An 8,182-nucleotide genomic window follows, 5' to 3' on the forward strand; every position below is an offset into this window, starting at 1 on the left:
GATGTGTGTGTGTGTTTGTGTCCAGATTAAAGAGATAACATCCGAATATATTCTGATCAATGGAATCAATATTTGGCTCATGCATATTTAAAATGAAGCCTATTAGCTTAATTGGTAGAGCATCGTGTAATAACACGAATGGTGTGGGTTCGAATCCCACATAGGCTATCTAAAGTAAAACAAGAGTAACATAGGTGTAACATAGGAATAACACAAGAGTACCACATAATAACGCAAGAATAACCCAAGAATAACATAAGAATAACGGTGGAATCAGGTCCATAGCAGTGGAGTAACAATGAGCAATATCAATCCATGTTAATACTAGAGTAACAATAAGATAATCAGGTAAAAATTACAGAATAAGTAACAATGAACAATTCCAATAACAATAGAGTAACATAGGGTAGCAATGAAGTAACAATAAGTGACAACTATCATTAATACTTTAAATCTTACAAGAGTAACAACACAATAACACTTCATTAACAATAGACTAACACTACAATAACACTCCAATAACACAAGAATAATAGCGGACTAAAAACACAATAACACTGGAATAACGCGTGATGAAAAAAAAAAATCAAAGTAAAAAAAATCACAATAACACCAGAATAACAACACATTAACATGTGGTAAAAAAAAAGAAGTAAAAAGTCAAAGTAGTAAAAAAATCAAAGTGACACCGGAATAACATCACAATAACAGCAGAATAACAGTAGAATAACAACACAATAACACGGGGTAAAATAAAAAGGGAAAAAAAAAATCAAAGTCGTAGAAAAAATCAAAATGGCACAGGAATAACATTACAATAACATCAGAATAACAGCAGAATAATATGCGGTAAAAAAACAGTAAAAAAATCAAAGTAGTAAAACAAATCAAAGTAAAAAAATCAAAGTGACACCAGAATAACAACACAATAACAGCAGAATAACAGTAGAATAACAGCACAATAACACGTGGGCATTTTAAGTCTTTTGGGCAAATTAGAGTTATGTTTTATCGGGTTACTTTCTAGTTGGGTGGTTTCAGATCGGATCCTCTCAAGTCAGGTCTGTTACGGGTCAAGAAAACTTGAGTCATTTTCGGCCCGAGTCAGGTCAATTCGGATTTCGGGTCTCATTCGGGTTTTGTAGTTCGAGTCAATTTAGAGTCTCGGGCTAGCCTTTTCGGTTCAGGTTGATTTTGCCAGGTCTAAGCTTAAATTTTCTAATTTGAACTTATATGAGCCGAACTTATAGAAAAATGGGTACTTACTGAACTTATAAGAGCTCAACATATTTAGAATTGTTAGTAAATAAACAAACAAGCATAATTATTTTTGATGTTTGCTTGATAGGTCAAAGGACAATGTTGTGCAAAAAAAAAAAAAAAAAAAAAAAAAAAAAGGAAAAAAATAAATTAGAGTGCTCACTTGGATATATCGATATTATCGTGATTGGAGAGAATCATTTGCGTTAGACAATAAATGCTTAACATTGTTATAATTGTTAGTTTGTATTTGTTATACAACTTATTTAAGTAAATTTTCAAGTATAACATTTCTCATGTAATAATATAAAATTATTTATACATGATAATGTTATATCATCTATTTATACAATATTATTGTGATCATAAAATTTGCGTAATTATTTATATATATTATTTATATATGCCCGTGCAACTTTGCACGGGTTCCAAATAAACTAGTTAATAAGAAATAATAACATAACCATATGCAAGTGTAATACCCTTGATTTTATAGTTGTGCCGAGTGCAACAGAGTACTCGACCGGGTGGCACTCACTCGACCGATTCCTATGACCGAGTGACTTATGGGCTTAAACCCAGATTCTGGTTGCGTGTCTCTCGGCTAAGTGGTTGGTGCACTCGACCGACTGTACGGGCCCAGACCGAGATTTCGCGTGATGGGCTCCGTGTCTTGGGCCTTGCTATATATACTTCCCTTACAACTCCTTTCTTCACTTTTGAAACTCTAAACACCTCTCACACTCTCTCAACCACCCAAAAACCTCTCAAAACATTTCTAAAACCTTATCCCTTGAAAATTCACCTTATCTTCTTGTGAGATTTTGTGCTTAAGCTCCACAATTTCGTATTTTTTTGCTTTTGTAAGTTTTTATTCATCCTTTTTCTCTATTTATTCTTACTGGTAACCCTAGAATTTGCGGGTTTTGTCTTATGGGTACTTAATTAGAGTGTTGGGTAATTATATGGTTTAATTAAGAGATTATGAGTATTCTTGTTGTTGTAGAGCATATTTGTGATATTATTTCCTTAATTAATAGTAGGTGGAGACTTCTTAAAGGAGTCCTTCTAGTGTGTGTGTTTGGTTGTTGAAGATTTGCAAAAGGTAGGGTTTCCCTACGCGGTCTTAGTAATATGGTTGTTATTTGTGTTAATTGCTATGGATTTCATAATAGTGGTCATAATTGCACTATAACATGATTTAATTGGGACATATTGTTGATTTCACCTTATTATTAGAAAACCACCATATCATGATAATGAGTAAATGGCATTAGCTTCACATTATCATTTGAATTGCATTATAACATGAAATTGCAGAATTAATGACTAATAGGTTGGAATAATGGTGAACATATGCATTCATGTCATATTGTGGTTCATGTTAATGTGAAAATACATATTTGACATACATTGTGTATACTTTAGTTACTTGTGGCTGATGGAGGAGGTTGGTGGTGGATTTTTGGTGTATGGTTGTGTTGGAATGTTGAGGAGACGTAAGGCGGATCGGGAGATCGTCTTACGCTTGGGTCTCTCTTTGGAGTTTCCCACTCCAAGGAGGACATGCACATTTATGACTTGATTATGGAGGGACTCGTGTGGTGTCACGACGTTTGTCAGGGATCCGATTAGTGCCCAAACTCGCTAGTTTGGTAGTGTCCCGCGTATATTTAATGGACTGCGGCCCGACCGTTGGTGGCGGTGTCGTGATGCTGTCACCGTGTTTGATTTGGAGGAGGAGAGGTGATTGGAGGTGAATTGTGATTTTCATACTTCACTCTTGCATGTCAATATCATATTTCATATCTTGCACTCGTATTGTATAGTGAAAAATCGTATTATTGAGACTGACCGTTAATGTTTTCTAAATCTGTGGTAAACCATATGATATATCCGATCATATGGGGAGCAGTGGATTGAGAAGTCGCATTGTCCATATTGATGGGTTGGAGGCATGGAGCGGTCTTTCGCTTAACGTGTCACCACTTAGCGTTTCTTAGTTTTTGACATTATTAATTAGACTCCGAGTATTTCTATTTAGTATGTATATTTGGTATCCTAGTTTAAAGTCCCAAATATGTATTAACTCTCTTAACATTAAACTCATCTATGCTAAATATGCTTCTAGTTAGTTGTTCGCTCTACTACCTTGGGAAACCAAGATGTGTAGCGCCTCCATTGGCTAAGAAGGTCTTGCTAAAGGCTTCCTAATTAATAGGGGTGTTAAAAAGTGGTACCAGAGCGAGGATTTTGGATCTTAAACCAATGAACCCAATTAACATAGGTGCGTCTAATAAAATGAACCCTGTTTGAGTTGTTAGGAGCTCATTACAAGCTTGGGAGATATCCCAAGGCTACACTCTGGCCCTCTCAACTCGAGTCGGTCACAACGTGGTCGGGTAAATGAGATGTCTTTTGATGTGCCATGTCGTTGGTGGTGGTGTTGCGATGCTGTCACCAGGTTTGATTTGGAGGAGGAGAGGTGATTGAAGATGACTTGTGATTTTCATACTTCACTCTTGCATGTTAATTTCGCATTTCATATCTTGCACTCATATTGCATAGTGAACACTCGTATTATTGAGACTGACCGTTAATGTTTTCAAAATATGTGGTGAACCATATGATATATCCGGTCATATGGGGAGCAGTGGATTGACAGGTAGCATTGTGCATATTGATGGGTCGGAGGCTTGGAGCGGTCTTTCGCTTAGCATGTCACCACTTAGCATTTCTTAGGTTTTGACATTATTCATTAGACACAGAGTATTTCTATTTAGTTTGTATATTTGGTATCATAGTTTAAAGTCCCAAATATATATTAACTCTCTTAACATTAAACTTACCTAGGCTAAATATGCTTCTAATTAGTTGTTCACTCTACTACCTTGGGAAACCAAGATGTGTAGCACCTCTATTGGCTAGGAAGGCCTTGCTAAAGGCTTCCTAATTAATAAGGGTGTTACAAAGTGGTATCAGAGCGACGAGTTTGGATCCTAAACCAATAAGCCCAATTAACATAGGTGAAGTGTTAAATAAGTTTTTCATGAAAGAAGAATATGTTCATATGGTAGTTATCGTCTTGTATGTTATCATGCACTGTATCCATGCTATATTTTTCCATGATTGTGAGAAGAAACACGTGGAATAGGGTTATGTGTGAACCTATGTACATTCGGGTATATCTGTAACATCCCCATTTATTTAAGAGCCTTTACTAGGCATTCATAGATAAATGTAAGTGTTACCATCTCATTTTCCTGAGGCAGTAATTACAAAGGCAAACGAAACCAAAGTACTTTAAAGAATTTAAAAGATTAATGGTCTTTATTACAATGTTCCAAACTTAATAACTGTAAAGTAATTAAATACATCTCGCGGCGAAAATTAAATAAAGTGAATAAAAAATTAATAATTGTCCAAGCTAAGTAATCTAGACTTCTAAGTAGCCGTCCAAGCCTCACGCATCCCATGCTCCCATATAAGCCAGCTCAATTACCTGTTATTTAATCTGCTCCCCAATTAACCGAAAATATTAATTGGTTCACCACAGGACCCCATCAATTAAAGCATGCATCATTTTATTTTGACACAACACACACACACGTCAACCAAAGGTCGAGTAGGATATATATAAACAACAATATATAACACAATAATAAATATGCATGATATACAAATGCAATGCAGCTGTGCTTATCACCCGAGACACCCTTTCATCCCGCCAATCCTTGGCCCGGGTAAACCCTCAACCGAAGTTGAGTCAACCAGGATACACCTGAGGACACCAGAGACAATTGCAGAACCAGCCCGGGCCTTAAACCAGAATAAATCGGAGGACACCATTGATAAGTCTGCAAATGCAGCTCCAGCCTGGGCCTAAATTACAATAACTGATAACCAATATGCATTTGACATGCCAATAAATGCAGCCAAGATATTAAATTCTATGAAACAATCCACAACAATATCTTAGTCAAGGCTATAAACTAACCAATCCAAACATGTTATATGATTGATATAACCACATAGTAGATATCCTACATGGCAAGCAAATATTTCAATTACGCAGTTCTGAGAAATCAACTAAAAGTATTCTTCAACAAATCCGTCACCTAGCACAAAAAATATTTGCAATTACTAACTATTTATAATCAATTGATTTAATTACCCGTAATTACATTAATTATATTATTACAAAATTTATTATTCATCAAACCCGTCTTAACAATCCCAAAGTAACCAACCCGTGTTAAATCCCATGTTCAAATCTCACAAACAACCCACCATACATGGTTTAAAACCGTGTTACAAGCCCTTGCACAACCCACACCAAACCCATGCAAAAACACCCAAACCCGACACCAAGACCACCAACCACCACTTCCACCGTGAGTCACCACCACCTATCACTCAACCGTACTCCAAACTCCAGCCCTACCACCACACACAGCTGCCAAGGCTAAGCCCTAGCTACCATCCTCACGACACCAATAAAACAACAACAGCACACGAGACTAATCAAAATCGCTACCACGCACCACTAGCAGCCACCGCTGTGGTCTCCCCCGTCCCATGATGGTCCCACAAGCAGCCACCCATCCTAAGTCAGGTCTAGGTCAAGACAAGGTGGTCCTTATGCTAGAACTTACACGGTTTTACAACCAAAACCCGCAACAATCACCAACACCTGTGGAACTCCGGCTAGCCACCGCACAAACCACCACCTTTTATCACCCTCAACCATCCTCGACAGCCGCCACCACCATAGCCACCCAACCAACTCAAGCCTAGTTCACAACCATCCAAAGCCCATGTCTTATCCACGGTGTAAACACATAACCCTAGCTAACCTTAGACTAGCGTTCAACGGTGGTCAACAGAGGGTCCAGTCAGTCCACGGTGGGTCACAGCGCTAGGTTAGTCATATAGTGGTCAAAATAATAACTTGAATTAAATATTAAAATACGGATTAAATTGTGAGACGATATTTTACCTTGAGGCAATAATTAAGATGAATGCTCCATTTTCCTTCTTTATATCTTCCCCTCTCCCTTTATGTAATTGTAATACTCGTGTTTTGAATACATTATGTATAAAAAATTATCTCGTTTTAGGTCGTTAGGTTGCTGGGTCAGTCGACTTGATGGTTAGGTTGATCGACCTAGTGTTACACGGGTGGCTTTTTATCAATTTTCCAATTATCTTATAATTTTCTAATTAACTTATAATTTCCATAAACCTAAATATACCCATGTACACCCAACCCTAGAATAATTTTGCAAATAAAACATAAACACGCGCGCACGCACACACACACACACTGCTTGGCTACCGTGAAAGAGGAAGGAAGAGGGGTTTGTGCGATTCGTATTTTCCGTCACACAATTCGTCTTAATTATCGTATGTATCTAATGACAAGTTCCAATTAATCAATTATCATAAAGAGACTACTAGTTTCTATTATGCCCTAAGTTGATCTAAGAAGTTAAGCGATTTATTTACGTTATCAGTTGGTGTTGGGGCCCAATTCCCCTACGACTAGGCCGAGGAACCAGAAGCCAGCTGGAGCCAGGAAGGGTAGCTGACAGGTCACGGGTAGCAGATTAACGGGAAGCAGAAAGAAAACGCGTGGACTAGGCGGTACTCGAGGGATGCCTTGGAAAGCAAGCCAGCTAACCCTATTAGGGTTAATCACTATAAAAGCAAGAGAGGTCATGAAGAAGAGGGGCATTCAACATCCAATACAAGAAACACCTCAACTAAAAACTAGCAAATAAGCCGTGAGCCCTAATTATACTCGTGACCTAATTATAAAGTTGCTAGTGAACAAATTGGTGGGATTTTAATACCACGGTTTTATGAGTCTCTGGGTACTCTATCGAGTGGGCCTTACTCTGTCGAGTAAGTGTGTTTTGCGTTTTAAAATAGTTTCTGACCTATAGGGTACTCGATCGAATAACCTTGGTACTCGATCGAGTAGAGGGCACTCGATCGAGTACGTTAGTTACTCGATCGAGTAGCTCGGTTTACGGGTGATGTTTTGTCGGGTTTTTTTTTAATAACACGGATAAGTATTTAAACCTTTCCGTCAACTTCATAATACACTTTTACAAACCTCATCACATTGAAAAAGAGATTCAAGTTACGTTCTTCGCATTCATCCGTGTTATTGACAAATCCCGGAGTTCGAGAGGTCGGATTGCATCATTCTTTACATCTTTGTGATCCTTGCGTCGAGGGTAAGATCTACGTACTGAATTTGTTATATTTAGTTAACTTTGTTTAAACCCTAATTTTGGGAATTGAGGATTTGTGTTAGTTTTGTGATTGTTAGTAATTATGTGATTATATGTTAGGAGGAGGATTCGTAGAAGAGGAATTTTGATATAGCTGTTGAGACCGTCTGATTGTGTTGCTGTTCCAGGTAGGGTTTCCCTACTCAGTATTAGTCCCATAATACATTGTTGGTGTTGTGTGATTGTTGATTGTTATCGTATTCGTATTGAGACGGTTGTTGGTTTGATTTGCTGCTTAATGGTTGTGATTGTTTGTCTCTGAATCTCGAGATGCGTTCTCGACTGAGTGGAGTCACTTGCGGGAGTGGTTTCACGCCCTAGTTTCGCCCTCAGTGGAACCCGCCACGGGAGGGGATGTGCACATTAATGGGACAGGGTTATCGCTAGGTATGATGAGCGGGGATTTGGTGGGTACGGCTGCGGTCCCCTACTGGCAGGGCTGGTCCAGTGGACAGTCGGTGACAGAGATTGAGTGGAGTGGGTGTGATTGTGTGTGTGACCATTTGAGCTGCTTGTTTACTGTGTTGTTGGTTATATAAATTGTGTGATTAGTACTGACCCCGTTTAAATGTTTTAAAAAAAACTGTGGTGATCCATTCGGGGGTGGTGAGCACTTATTG

This window comes from Silene latifolia, chromosome 2 (genome assembly GCF_048544455.1).
Source record: "Silene latifolia isolate original U9 population chromosome 2, ASM4854445v1, whole genome shotgun sequence".
In the NCBI taxonomy this organism is placed as follows: Eukaryota; Viridiplantae; Streptophyta; class Magnoliopsida; order Caryophyllales; family Caryophyllaceae; genus Silene; species Silene latifolia.